The sequence below is a fragment of the Panulirus ornatus genome, chromosome 32, assembly GCF_036320965.1.
Source record: "Panulirus ornatus isolate Po-2019 chromosome 32, ASM3632096v1, whole genome shotgun sequence".
Lineage (NCBI taxonomy): Eukaryota > Metazoa > Arthropoda > Malacostraca > Decapoda > Palinuridae > Panulirus > Panulirus ornatus.
Genome location: NC_092255.1, coordinates 19,691,568 through 19,705,052, shown reverse-complemented (window position 1 = coordinate 19,705,052; position 13,485 = coordinate 19,691,568). Strand labels below are relative to the sequence as shown.

The following is a 13,485-nucleotide window of genomic DNA, read 5'->3' as shown; positions in this document are numbered from 1 at the left end:
ATGACGTGGGGTTGTGTAGCGTCCCTCCTGTATGACGTGGGGTTGTGTAGCGTCCCTCCTGTATGACGTGGGGTTGTGTAGCGTCCCTCCTGTATGACGTGGGGTTGTGTAGCGTCCCTCCTGTATGACGTGGGGTTGTGTAGCGTCCCTCCTGTATGACGTGGGGTTGTGTAGCGTTCCTCCTGTATGACGTGGGGTTGTGTAGCGTCCCTCCTGTATGACGTAGGGTTGTGTAGCGTCCCTCCTGTATGACGTGGGGTTGTGTAGCGTCCCTCCTGTATGACGTGGGGTTGTGTAGCGTCCCTCCTGTATGACGTGGGGTTGTGTAGCGTCCCTCCTGTATGACGTGGGGTTGTGCAGCGTCCCTCCTGTATGACGTGGGGTTGTGTAGCGTCCCTCCTGTATGACGTGGGGTTGTGTAGCGTCCCTCCTGTATGACGTGGGGTTGTGTAGCGTCCCTCCTGTATGACGTGGGGTTGTGTAGCGTCCCTCCTGTATGACGTGGGGTTGTGTAGCGTCCCTCCTGTATGACGTGGGGTTGTGTAGCGTCCCTCCTGTATGACGTGGGGTTGTGTAGCGTTCCTCCTGTATGACGTGGGGTTGTGTAGCGTCCCTCCTGTATGACGTAGGGTTGTGTAGCGTCCCTCCTGTATGACGTGGGGTTGTGTAGCGTCCCTCCTGTATGACGTGGGGTTGTGTAGCGTCCCTCCTGTATGACGTGGGGTTGTGTAGCGTCCCTCCTGTATGACGTGGGGTTGTGTAGCATCCCTCCTGTATGACGTGGGGTTGTGTAGCGTCCCTCCTGTATGACGTGGGGTTGTGTAGCGTCCCTCCTGTATGACGTAGGGTTGTATAGCATAGTCAGGTGGACAGCCCGGGCCATCACGCCCAAGGGTCTCCTATTGTTGTGCTCAGGGAGGTCGTACATCGTCGTGCTCAGGGAGGTCGTATATCGTCGTGCTCAGGGAGGTCGTATATCGTCGTGCTCAGGGAGGTCGTATATCGTCGTGCTCAGGGAGGTCGTACATCGTCGTGCTCAGGGAGGTCGTATATCGTCGTGCTCAGGGAGGTCGTATATCGTCGTGCTCAGGGAGGTCGTATATCGTCGTGCTCAGGGAGGTCGTATATCGTCGTGCTCAGGGAGGTCGTATATCGTCGTGCTCAGGGAGGTCGTATATCGTCGTGCTCAGGGAGGTCGTATATCGTCGTGCTCAGGGAGGTCGTATATCGTCGTGCTCAGGGAGGTCGTATATCGTCGTGCTCAGGGAGGTCGTATATCGTCGTGCTCAGGGAGGTCGTACATCGTCGTGCTCAGGGCAGGTCGTATATCGTCGTGCTCAGGGAGGTCGTACATCGTCGTGCTCAGGGAGGTCGTACATCGTCGTGCTCAGGGAGGTCGTATATCGTCGTGCTCAGGCAGGTCGTATATCGTCGTGCTCAGGGAGGTCGTATATCGTCGTGCTCAGGCAGGTCGTACATCGTCGTGCTTAGGCAGGTCGTATATCGTCGTGCTCAGGCAGGTCGTATATCGTCGTGCTCGAGGGGCTGACGATTCCACGCTGCACGCGGATGTCCCCCGCACGTGATCAACAGGTGTGTCACACTCATCGCTGGCAGGTGTGTGTGTGTGGAGAGAGAGAGAGAGAGAGAGAGAGAGAGAGAGAGAGAGAGAGAGAGAGAGAGAGAGAGAGAGAGGGGGGGGGGGGCAGGATAACCATCGCTAGCCAGCCACACTCGTCATGTAACCCCTCCCCCCCTCCTCCCTCCCCTCCTTCCTCCTCTCCGTGTATGACAACGGCTCTGGCCCCAAAAACCACATGCACGCCACGCCCACATCCCCTCCTCTCACCCTTGCCTGCTACCTGTTGACAAACACAAGTTTCCTGTTGTTGTTCGACTGTTGGTGAATGTATATGTTGTGTCAAAATAATGGTCGTGTATTTAATATTGTTTTTTTCTGTGTCAGCTGAGACGGCACGGGCAGTTGAGGCCCTAATTTAGGCCATCCTGTTAACGCTATATATATATATATATATATATATATATATATATATATATATATATATATACCTTAGCCTGAGCCAGCTACCTATTTTATCGACCAAGCCCTGGGGCGGATGAACAGCTGGGTTGACTGTGGACTGACTTCCGTAACTAGGATTCGAACCCATTCTACCAAGACAGATCATATGCACAGCACGGGACACCGCAAGGCCTGGTTGAACTCCTGCCACACACAGGCGATGGGCGGCGGGATAATTCCCTCCCCCTCACCTCCCTCGCTCGCGTTCCTCATTGTCATTGACCTGATCCTGGGGATTAGCAACCCCTTCTGCCCATAATCCATAATAGTTGACCTTGTTATGGCGGCTGGCCAGGTCGGCCTGACACTCGACGCAGACCTTTGGTGGCCAGGTCAACCAGCTGGGTGAGGGGGTGAGTGGGATCGGCGTTGTGGGTGGGTGGGTGGGTGAATGGGACACGGTCGGCGCCGCCCGCCGTATCTGTCGAGCACATCTGGGCCTGTGGTGGTGGTGGGTGTGGTTATCTGTGTGGAGCAGCTGACTCACTCCTGATACCGCGCACTCCCAGGCCCCTACGCCAGCAGGAGGGGGAGTGGAGAGAGGAGAGAGGAGGAGGGAGGGTCCAGTGAGAGAGATAAGGGTTATCCTGGGGGAGAGGCAGAAGGGGAGGTAATGTCGAAGGGGAACCAAGAGTCATACATCCCACGGGTCAGCCGTGATGGGATCCCCATCCTCGATCTTCTAAGGAGGAAGAAAATGGTTTCCTCATGTAATCTGAAATTTCTGATACAGTTGATTGTTGTAGGCGGCTTGTAACACTGTGATCCACTCAATTTTTTTTCATTTATTTCAGTAACTTATTTATTGTACTATCTATATACAAACTGTTTATGTACTTATGTGTGTCGTTGTAAGTATATATAATGATTTATAAAGAGTTGAATAAAGGAAATAAGTAGACACACACACACACACACAAAAGGAAATAAGTAGACACACACACACACACACACACACACACACACACACACACACACACACACACACACACACACACGATTACTGTAGAAATTGAGACTACGAGAGTTCGAGGAAAGATGGCCATGAGTAACGCACCTCTGAGACTTTTATAAGCAGATGACGTCCACTTCAGGCAACAGATATGATGAGGTCGATTGTGCGTATGTGGACTGCCCGAAAGCATTTGACATCGTCCCACGTACGGGGTGGGTGAAGAAGGTGGAGGATCTCCAGGCTAGGAGGATGGAGAGACACCTCTGGTGAATAGATGATCTTAGCGGAAGGGGAACAAAGGACGGCATGTGTACGAGGAACCTTCTAGAAAATGGTGTTTTGGGGGGGGTTTACCGGTGGCGTACAGCAGGGCTGAGTCTTGGGGACGCTGATGTTCTTTTCCTGTTCGCCGGGGAGAGGGGGTTGGGACGGACGTCTAACCTGAGTGTGTTTGCGGATGATGCCAAGGTCATTAGGGAAGTGGAAAGGGTCTGACACACGGGTGTTGAAATCCAACCCAAGTAGATGCGTAGTAATGTGGACATGACTTGGTAATGGAAAGGCCTTAGGATGAGGACTGTCTGGCTGGGAATAAGCTTCGGGATTGGCTGACGAGTGAGGCATTATGAGGTCGACATTGCACACCGGTGGCCTTTGACCTCACACTGCCGGAAAGCCATCTTCACTCCATGTACGCTACGTGGCGCGACGCGAATTGGACTTCTTTTGACCTGGCCCAGGAGATTCAGGTCAACCTCATCTTAGGTCAAGGTGCAAATTCTTACAAAGGAGAAAACGCGGCGCAACAAAAAACGATGCGTCTCCCTCCGCTGAAGGAGGGAGGCACGACTGTTCTGGGGGAACTGCAACAACGGGAGCGTCCTAGGAAGTGTGGGTGATGGCAACGTGAAGGGCGTGAGACCTCGGGCGTTGCCCCGCTGACCACACCAGGTGTGCTGACCATCTCCAGGCTAGGTGGTAGCGCCACACCAAGCACTGACCATCCCCAGGCTAGGTGGTAGCGCCACACCAGGTGTGCTAACCATCTCCAGGCTAGGTGGTAGCGCCACACCAAGCACTGACCATCCCCAGGCTAGGTGGTAGCGCCACACCAGGTGTGCTAACCATCTCCAGGCTAGGTGGTAGCGCCACACCAAGCACTGACCATCTCCAGGCTAGGTGGTAGCGCCACACCAGGCACTGACCATCTCCAGGCTAGGTGGTAGCGCCACACCAGGCACTGACCATCTCCAGGCTAGGTGGTAGCGTCACACCAGGCACTGACCATCTCCAGGCTAGGTGGTAGCGCCACACCAGGCACTGACCATCTCCAGGCTAGGTGGTAGCGCCACACCAAGCACTGACCATCTCCAGGCTAGGTGGTAGCGTCACACCAGGCACTGACCATCTCCAGGCTAGGTGGTAGCGCCACACCAGGCACTGACCATCTCCAGGCTAGGTGGTAGCGCCACACCAAGCACTGACCATCTCCAGGCTAGGTGGTAGCGCCACACCAGGTGTGCTGACCATCTCCAGGCTAGGTGGTAGCGCCACACCAAGCACTGACCATCTCCGGGCTAGGTGGTAGCGTCACACCAAGCACTGACCATCTCCAGGGCAAGTCATGATGATGGCCGGGTATTATTATTCGTAAGAGGAACGACCAACAGGCGTAGCACTGTGCGGTTCGCCCAGCCGCAGTGCCCACTTGGGACTTTGAGTCACCCCCTCTCGGGAAATAGTTCCCCTGTGATGTATTTTTGTCAGTGGGCAGTGACGGGCAGTGGTGGTTAGGAGGAGGAGGAGGGGAGGGAGCGAGCGATGGGGGCGGGCGGGCTGACGGGCGGGCGGACGGGCGGGCGGGCGGCTGGGTCGTGGCTGGCCGGGGCCATGACGTGAATAATAGGAAGACCAGACCGTCTGCGATTGATGCGTACCTGTCGTGTTGGACGGTGATGGGATTTCCCGTCGTCCGTCCGAATGACTGCGGGCAATAGGTATCTTATTTCCTACCTTACTTATAGGTACCTTATTTATAGGTACTTTATTTCCTACCTTATTTATAGGTACCTTATTTATAGGTACCTTATTTCCTACCTTACTTATAGGTACCTTATTTCCTACCTTATTTATAGGTATCTTATTTCCTACCTTATTTATAGGTTCCTTATTTATAGGTACCTTATTTCCTACCTTACTTATAGGTACCTTATTTCCTACCTTATTTATAGGTATCTTATTTCCTACCTTATTTATAGGTACCTTATTTCCTACCTTATTTATAGGTACCTTATTTCCTACCTTATTTATAGGTACCTTATTTCCTACCTTATTTATAGGTATCTTATTTCCTACCTTATGTAACCCATTTTCATTTCACTGTAGACGGGGTCAGTAAAGCAGAAGGGTCCTCCCCCAGCCCGCCGCTCTACTCCAGCAGGAGGATTAAGGGACGGAAGAACACCCCTTGGTGTCGAGTGAGACTCTATACTGACGTGGAAAGTTTGTAGGAAAGGAGGATAAGGAGGAGTCTCGTGTGATTTCACCCGCCGGACACACACACACACACACACACACACACACTGGGAAAGAATGGTTTTAGCCAGTGACCTGCGAAGATTAACAACGATTCATTAGTGATACACACACACACACACACATTGGGAGAGAATCATTCTAGTCAGGGAGCTGACGAGAATAACAACGATTCATTAGTGATACGTGCATGGTATATTGTCCTCAGGCACCGCCTGCAGTCTTCTCATTGTTTATATCATTAAAAAGTCTTTTGTTTAACCTCGGGTTTAGATATGTTGACATTGCTGGTGTTCTGTCGATTTTTGTCCGTAGTTTAATCCAGTGTTGAGGAACTCCACTGTTGAGGAAACTTTTTTTAAACTCAAGTTGGTTATTATACCTTCTGTCGTCCTCTGTGGGGGTGGTGGTTGTGTACGTGTCTGACGCGAAGAAATTATACTATGTTCAGTTATCTTAGGGTGTTGCTTAGAAACGTAGAGAGAGAGAGAGAGAGAGAGAGAGAGAGAGAGAGAGAGAGAGAGAGAGAGAGAGAGAGAGAGAGAGAGAGAGAGTGTAGATTTCTGAGTCACTTTCAGTAGGTTTATTTCTGTGTGACGGAATGATAAGTTTTGTTGCTCCTCCTTGTATTCTTTCTAGTGTTTCTTCGTCATGGTAGAGTGTGGTGGGCAGAGCCTGGAGGGCGTAGTGTGTGTGTGTGTGTGTGTGTGTGTGTGTGGTGAGAGGGGCCACAAGGGAACCGCTGGGAGACTTCACCACCATCACCACAGTATGACGGAGGTGGGTGGGGGATGGGTGGTGAGTGTGAGGTGAGGGCTGGTGAAGGCCACCCATCCCGGGTGGAGACGTGTGCAGCTGTCATAATCACCTTGTGTGAGAGCCCCTCACCACCCACCCCACACCACAACGTGTCGTGTCGGTATTGCGAGGTAGACGACGCCTCCTCCCTCCCGCTGGATATCTGGACGTCCTAAGTCACCATTCCGGTGGGGGTGAGTGTGTGTGTGTGTGTGTGTGTGTGTGTGTGTGTGTGTGTGTGTGTGTGTGTGTGTGTGTCCGTCTGAGCTGGCTGGCTGGCTGGCTTGGCACCGGATCACCTGATGATGACGACCCACGTCTTCCACTGGTCTTTGTCTCCTCCCCACGAGCATGTGAATCACCCATGGTCCTCCTCCTCCTCCTCCTCTTCGTGGAGCGGAGGTCCTGACGGGCGGCCGGTTCCTCCCTCGTGAGCAGAGGGGGAAGGGAACGAATCTCCTTCCGAGCTTGGAAGACAGACGGAGGAGCCACCACCACCGCCGCCACCACCACACCTGCGTCACCAGATGAGGATGATGATAATGAGGTACCCGGGAACCATGCGAGCGTCAGCGGCACTTCTGGGGACCCGGGGTCAGGCTTCCCTGGTCGTGGACCCTCTCCCGCTAGGGTGAGGGGACGGAGGAGGAGGAGGAGGAACTGTGTGACGCCGGGATAAAACTTGTGGGCGTCTTCCTGGGAAAGTCGGTGTGTGTGTGTGTGTGTGTGTGTGTGTGTGTGTGTGTGTGTGTGTGTGTGTGTGTGTGTGTGTGTGTGTGTGTGTCACGCTGGGTGTGGGTGACTCAATCCGTCTGGGTCGGTCACTCACTGCCCTCCCTCCCTCAGTCACTGCCCTCCCTCCCGGGAATATATTACTGTCAACACAAGAACACTTTGGGCACACCACCACAACCCACCTCACCCTCAACCCCCTAATGACAGCCAAACCACACCACCCACCCTCACCCCACATCACCACCCCCAGCTTGAAAAATGAACCCCGTTGGTGTGAGTGTATATTTATCGAGCGATTAAGATAACGCGATAAGGTGATTTGTGGCAGAGGAGAGAAGCTTAGATAAGCACGAGACAGGTGGGCCACTGATATTGCCGGCAGCTTGAGCCCCAAGCAGGGTGAGGAGGAGGAGGAGGGGAAGGTGAGGTGTGGTATGGCCTTAAAACCTCCCCGCTCTCCCTCCCCCCTCAGCCGTGGAACTTACCTACGTCAGGTGGAGGGAGTCTGTGGTAGGTCAGGTCCAGCCTGACCCACCCACCCGAGCGCTGGGGGGACGACTCTCGCCTGCGTCTGCGGTGGGCTGGTGGCCCTCCTGCTGCTCGTGCTGAGGGGCGCGTCTCGTGACCTCTTTGGGAAGGCCTGAGGAAGTGGCAGTTGCAGGTGTGTGTGGAGGCGGGTGTGAGGAGGGGAGATCTTATGGACTGCAGGTGTGGGGGGAGGCAGGTGTGAGGAGGAGAGACCTTACGGACTGCAGGTGTGAGGAGGGGAGATCTTATGGACTGCAGGTGTGGGTGAGGCAGGTGTGAGGGGAGGACAGGTGTTGGGGGTTGTGGATGTCGAGGGAGGATGGGTCACAGGATCGTCAGATCAGCACGAGAGTAATGATAATGAGATCATGAGGAGGCAAGAGTCGGTCTGCCGCCGCTACTGCTCATAACGAACGGTAGAACACGACGACGAGACACGTGTACCGTCCCAACACACAGGTGTACCGCCATGGCTGGGTGTGGTGTACCGTCCCAACACACCAGTGTACCGCCATGGCTGGGTGTGGTGTACCGTCCCAACACTGTACCCTAATGCTTATCATGACACCCTGACTGGTGTGTTTGGGGGATCTCAGGCGACGACGCCAGGGGTGAGTGTGGTCAAGTGGGTGTGTAACACTCTCTCTCTCTCTCTCTCTCTCTCTCTCTCTCTCTCTCTCTCTCTCTCTCTCTCTCTATCTATCTATCTATCTATCTATCTATCTATCTATCTATCTCATGCTTTGGTATCCTTCTCTCTAACTGCTTTCAAAAGGGGACTGCATCTTTCCTCGGATGGGTTGGGGGCGGTGGAAGGTGTGTCTGTGTACCAATGTAACTCTGTGTATTTCTCGGCGAGCAGGAGAGAGAGAGAGAGAGAGAGAGAGAGAGAGAGAGAGAGAGAGAGAGAGAGAGAGAGAGAGAGAGAGAGAGAGAGAGAGAATGTCACGAGGAAGGAGTGAGGTTGGATAGGGTGAGCATCGTCATGCAACACACATCACACACAGTGTTAACTTGAGAAGCGTGGCCTTCCCTCCGTGAGGACAACACGGTCGCTGGCTGGTATACCGTGTTCTTCCCGCTCTCCTCCCAGCCACCGTGTGTGTGTGGGGGGGAGAGGGGGGGAATTATGTGGTTATAAGTCACAGCATCAACCACCTCTAGGTAGGACGGTACGACCATTTGAGCACGACTAGTACGACCCCCCGAGCACGAACGGTGCCACGACACCCGAGCCCGACGGTACGACCGTATGAGCATGACGGTACGAGACCCCCCAAGCACGACGACACCCGAGCCCGACGGTACGACCGGTTGAGCATGACCGTACGACCTGAGCCTGACGGTACGACCGTTTGAGGGCGACGACCAGACTTGCATACCCCCCTCCTCCCCCACTTCTGAGAACTTCGTCATACCCAACTTGTTATGTCGTCCCCACTGAGAACAGCGCGTCTTAGGGAGGGTCTGTCTAGCTCGCTGATGTCAGGTGCTGACAAGCGATTTTGAGGGAGGGAGGGATATACCTATCCTGACAGCTGACAGGTGTGTGTGGGGGCAGATGGGCACTAAGTGCAGCAGACAGGTGTGAAAGGCTGTTAAGAAAGAGGATGATGGCTGGTGCGAAAGACAGGTGTGACGAGAGGCAGGTGTAGGGCAGAGGTGGTTGTATATGACCCCGTCCCTCTGCTTGTATGTATACAGTAAGGGCGACGTGTTGTTCTTGATGGTTCCTCTCTTCTCTCCACACAGGTGAGGGTGTGAGGCGTGTGGCCAGCTCGGGGGACGGGCGGATCAAGCCGTAAGTAAACCATTATGATGTAGAGTGTTAACGTGCTCGAGAGTTTGTGTGTACAGGGAGTGTGAAGGGGGGTGTATACACCACGACTCCGTGAGGCGAGAGGGAGGGGAGGTGTGTGTGTGTGTGGGGGGGGGGGGTTCTGACAGGTGGCTGTCAACCTCCACGCCAGTTCCCCACAATTTGGCCAGCTGGCTCTTATCCTCCTGTGGTTGTGCTTCGATCTAGAGTTCTGTTACTTCAGTGGGTTTTGCTGTCAGTATTGTGAGCCAGTGTACGAGGGTGTGGTGTGGGAGTCGCTCTCGCCGGGGTAGTGGAGGTAGATGACCTGGTGAACATGATAGTGTAGTGAACATGAAGTCATATTGAAGTCATAGTGGACGCGAGGGTTCAGGGACAGCATAGTCGAAGCTGAATTATTTTTCAGTTGACCCTCGAAATTTGGATCTGAATTATTTTTGAGTTGACCCTCAAAATTTTATCCGTGATGGGTTCAGGGTCGCTCACACAAGCTGTTAGTTGTTGATGATGATAATGATAATTGATGATTATGATTGATACTGATAGTAATAATGATGATAAATGAAGATAAGAGGAGATGAAGACATGTGTCGGACCCGAAGGTGTGTGTCTGTCATTAAGGAACACGAGTGTGTGTGTGTGGTGTTCACGAGCGATGGTCCAGCGAAGTAGCGCAAGGAAACAAAGGAAGGCCCAACCACTCACACACACACACACACACACACACACACACACACACACACACACACACACACACACACACATATATATATATATATATATATATATATATATATATATATATATATATATATATGTATACAAGGTTAAGAGACGGGGGGCCAACACGAGTTGTGACCCTTCCGTTAACGTACACAATCAGTGACCACAAATTGTGACCAGACGTGCACGCACGCGTCCTTGTTCCCCCTCACCCCCACCCCACCTTCACCCCGCCCCCGCAAGGCAGGCATGCACGGAACAAGATCGGAGGTGGGGAGGGGGGGAGGGAGGGGGTGTCGAGGAGGGGGAGAAGGGGGGGAGGGAAGGGATGACGGGGAAATTCCCGGTGCTTTCCTGGGGTGAGTCATGATCTTAGTGGCTTGGGAGTGGAAGGGGGTGGGATGGGAGGGGGAGGGCGGGATTGAGTGATGGAGGGAGGGAGGCACAAACCACGGCTGGCCTCCACTCCCTCTCCAACCCTCAACCATCAGCACCCAATCATTATTTCACCAGTGTGATTCACCCGGGGGTGGTGTGGCGGAGGGGGGGTTGATGCTGCCGCTGCTGTTATCGACGTGCGAGACGCCCGTGTAGAACTGATGACACGGAACACGGTTGGTTGGTTCCATACGGCCACACACACACACACACACACACACACACACACACACACACTCAAAGAAGGTTTCCACGGGAGATGGGTGGGTGGGACGGAGGGAGGTAAGAAATGACAGGTACGCAACGAGACGGGAGAGAGAGAGAGAGAGAGAGAGAGAGAGAGAGAGAGAGAGAGAGAGAGAGAGAGAGAGAGAGAGAGAGAGATGGGGGGGGGGGGACACGACGCGTTTGGGTCAGGAGGACCAAAAGGTGGTAGAAGAGGAGGAGGTGGAGAGGAGGAAGAGGAGGAGCAAGGGGGAATAAGTGTGCACACGACGCCGTCTGTCTGTCTGTCTGGCAACAACAGCAGACTCCCGACCTACGACACCGTCGTCTAAGGGCAAGGCACGACGGACGACGCCACAACAGAAGGGAGAGCTGTGCGGGTGATGACGGCTGCGCGGGACGAGAGGAGGCGCTGCCACGCTGACCAAGACGTTGTCGGCGAAGACAGACGCCCTACGAGGGACGCTGACGAAGGAGACGCCCTGCGAAGAGAGGCGCTGCAGACAGCGCTGGTGCTGAGAATGAGAGATGCTACAAACGGCGCTAACCAAGAAGTCGCTAACTAAGGGAAACGGTACAAACGACGCTAACCAGTGGAAAGCTGGTACGAATTACGCGCGCGTGGTGGTAGAACGGAGCACTCAGGGCTGACGGTGGGCCAGATGGCGGTGCAAACGATGCCCAGAGAGGGATGCAGCTACGAAGGCGCTACACCACAGACCCAGACAACAGAGGGAGTAGGTGGTACAGACAGTGCTATAAATAGACAACAGGCCCAGCCAACAGAAAGGTAGGTGTCGCAAACAGTACTACAGACGGAGGGGGTTGGACGGACTGCAGACGGAGGGGGTTGGACGGACTGCAAACGGAGGGGGTTGGACGGACTGCAGACGGAGGGGGTTGGACGGACTGCAGACGGAGGGGGTTTGGACGGACTGCAGACGGAGGTGGTTGGACGGACTGCAGACGGAGGGGGTTGGACGGACTGCAGACGGAAAGGGTTGGACGGACTGCAGACGGTGGGGTTTGGACGGACTGCAGACGGAGGGGGGTTTGGACGGACTGCAGACGGAGGGGGGTTTGGACGGACTGCAGACGGGGGGTGTTGGACGGACTCCAGACGGAGGTGGCTGGACGGACTGCAGACGAAGGGGGTTGGATGGACTGCAGACGGAGGTGGCTGGACGGACTGCAGACGGAGGGGGTTGGACGGACTGCAGACGGAGGTGGCTGGACGGACTGCAGACGGAGGGGGTTGGACGGACTGCAGACGGAGGTGGCTGAACGGACTGCAGACGGAGGGGGTTGGACGGACTGTAGACGGAGGGGGGTTTGGACGGACTGCAGACGGAGGGGGTTTGGACGGACTGCAGACGGAGGGGGTTAGACGGACTGCAGACGGAGGGGGTTTGGACGGACTGCAGACGGAGGTGGTTGGACGGACTGCAGACGGAGGGGTGGATGGGTGGTGATGCAGACAGGGCGTCAGCCAGGCCCACTTCAGGGGAGGAAGACGACCCAGTTGAGCTTAACGAGAGGAAGACACGTGTATCGTGAGCCAGTAAGGATGAACGCCAGCGGAAGGGTTTGCTTACGATCATAACAAAGAACGAGGGAGGTGGTAGGGGAAGGGGGAGAAGGAGGGGGAGGGGGAGTAGGGAGAGAGAAGGGAGGGAAGGGGGGTTGAAGTGACCCCTTCCGCCAGGCTTTGTTTGTCCCCTTTCCCCCCCTTCCCCAGCACAACCCAGGCGAATGTCCAAGGATTTGTTTGTGTGTTTGTGGTTTGTTAGCCTTTAGTGTGTGGGTTGTGAGCCTTTCATTGTGTGGTTTGTAAGTTGTGAGCCTGTGATTATGGGGTTGTGAGTCACTGAGTGTGTGGGCTGTCAACTCTTGATCGTGTGGGTTATGAGCTCTGCATCGTGTGGGTTATGAGCTCTGCATCGTGTGTGTTGTGAGCCCTGCATCGTGTGGGTTGTGAGCCCTGCATCGTGTGGGTTGTGAGCCCTGCATCGTGTGGGTTGTGAGCCCTGCATCGTGTGTGTTGTGAGCCCTGCATCGTGTGGGTTGTGAGCCCTGCATCGTGTGGGTTGTGAGCTCGTCAGTGTATAGGTTGTGAGCCCTGCATCGTGTGGGTTGTGAGCCCTGCATCGTGTGGGTTGTGAGCCCTGCATCGTGTGGGTTGTGAGCTCGTCAGTGTATAGGTTGTGAGCCCTTGATTGATGGGGTTGTTATCTCTTGATTTTATGGGTTATAACACTCAAATTGTATGGGTCGTGGACCCTTGGTTTTACGGGTTATAAGACTTGAATTGTATGGGTTGTGAACCCTTGATTTTATGGGTTATGAGACTTGAATTGTATGGGTTGTGAACCCTTGATTTTATGGGTTATGAGACTTGAATTGTATGGGTCGTGGACCCTTGGTTTTACGGGTTATAAGACTTGAATTGTATGGGTCGTGGACCCTTGATTTTATGGGTTATAAGACTTGAATTGTATGGGTTGTGAACCCTTGATTTTATGGGTTATGAGACTTGAATTGTATGGGTTGTGAACCCTTGATTTTATGGGTTATAAGACTTGAATTGTATGGGTTGTGAACCCTTGATTTTATGGGTTATAAGACTTGAATTGTATGGGTTGTGAA

At 54.1% G+C, this 13,485-nt stretch overlaps 1 long non-coding RNA gene across 2 annotated transcripts in view; it reads left to right on the top strand.

Moving 5' to 3' along the window:
* Positions 1-13,485, top strand: part of LOC139759131 (uncharacterized) — a 341,589-nt gene that overhangs the window by 151,380 nt on the left and 176,724 nt on the right. Inside the window, exon 4 of one of the 2 annotated variants that reach the window (XR_011714998.1) lies at positions 9,387-9,435. The exons of the other annotated variant lie outside the window; for it this stretch is intronic. This is a non-coding gene — a long non-coding RNA (uncharacterized lncRNA). The remainder of the gene's footprint in view (positions 1-9,386; positions 9,436-13,485) is intronic. 2 annotated transcript variants of the gene reach the window in all.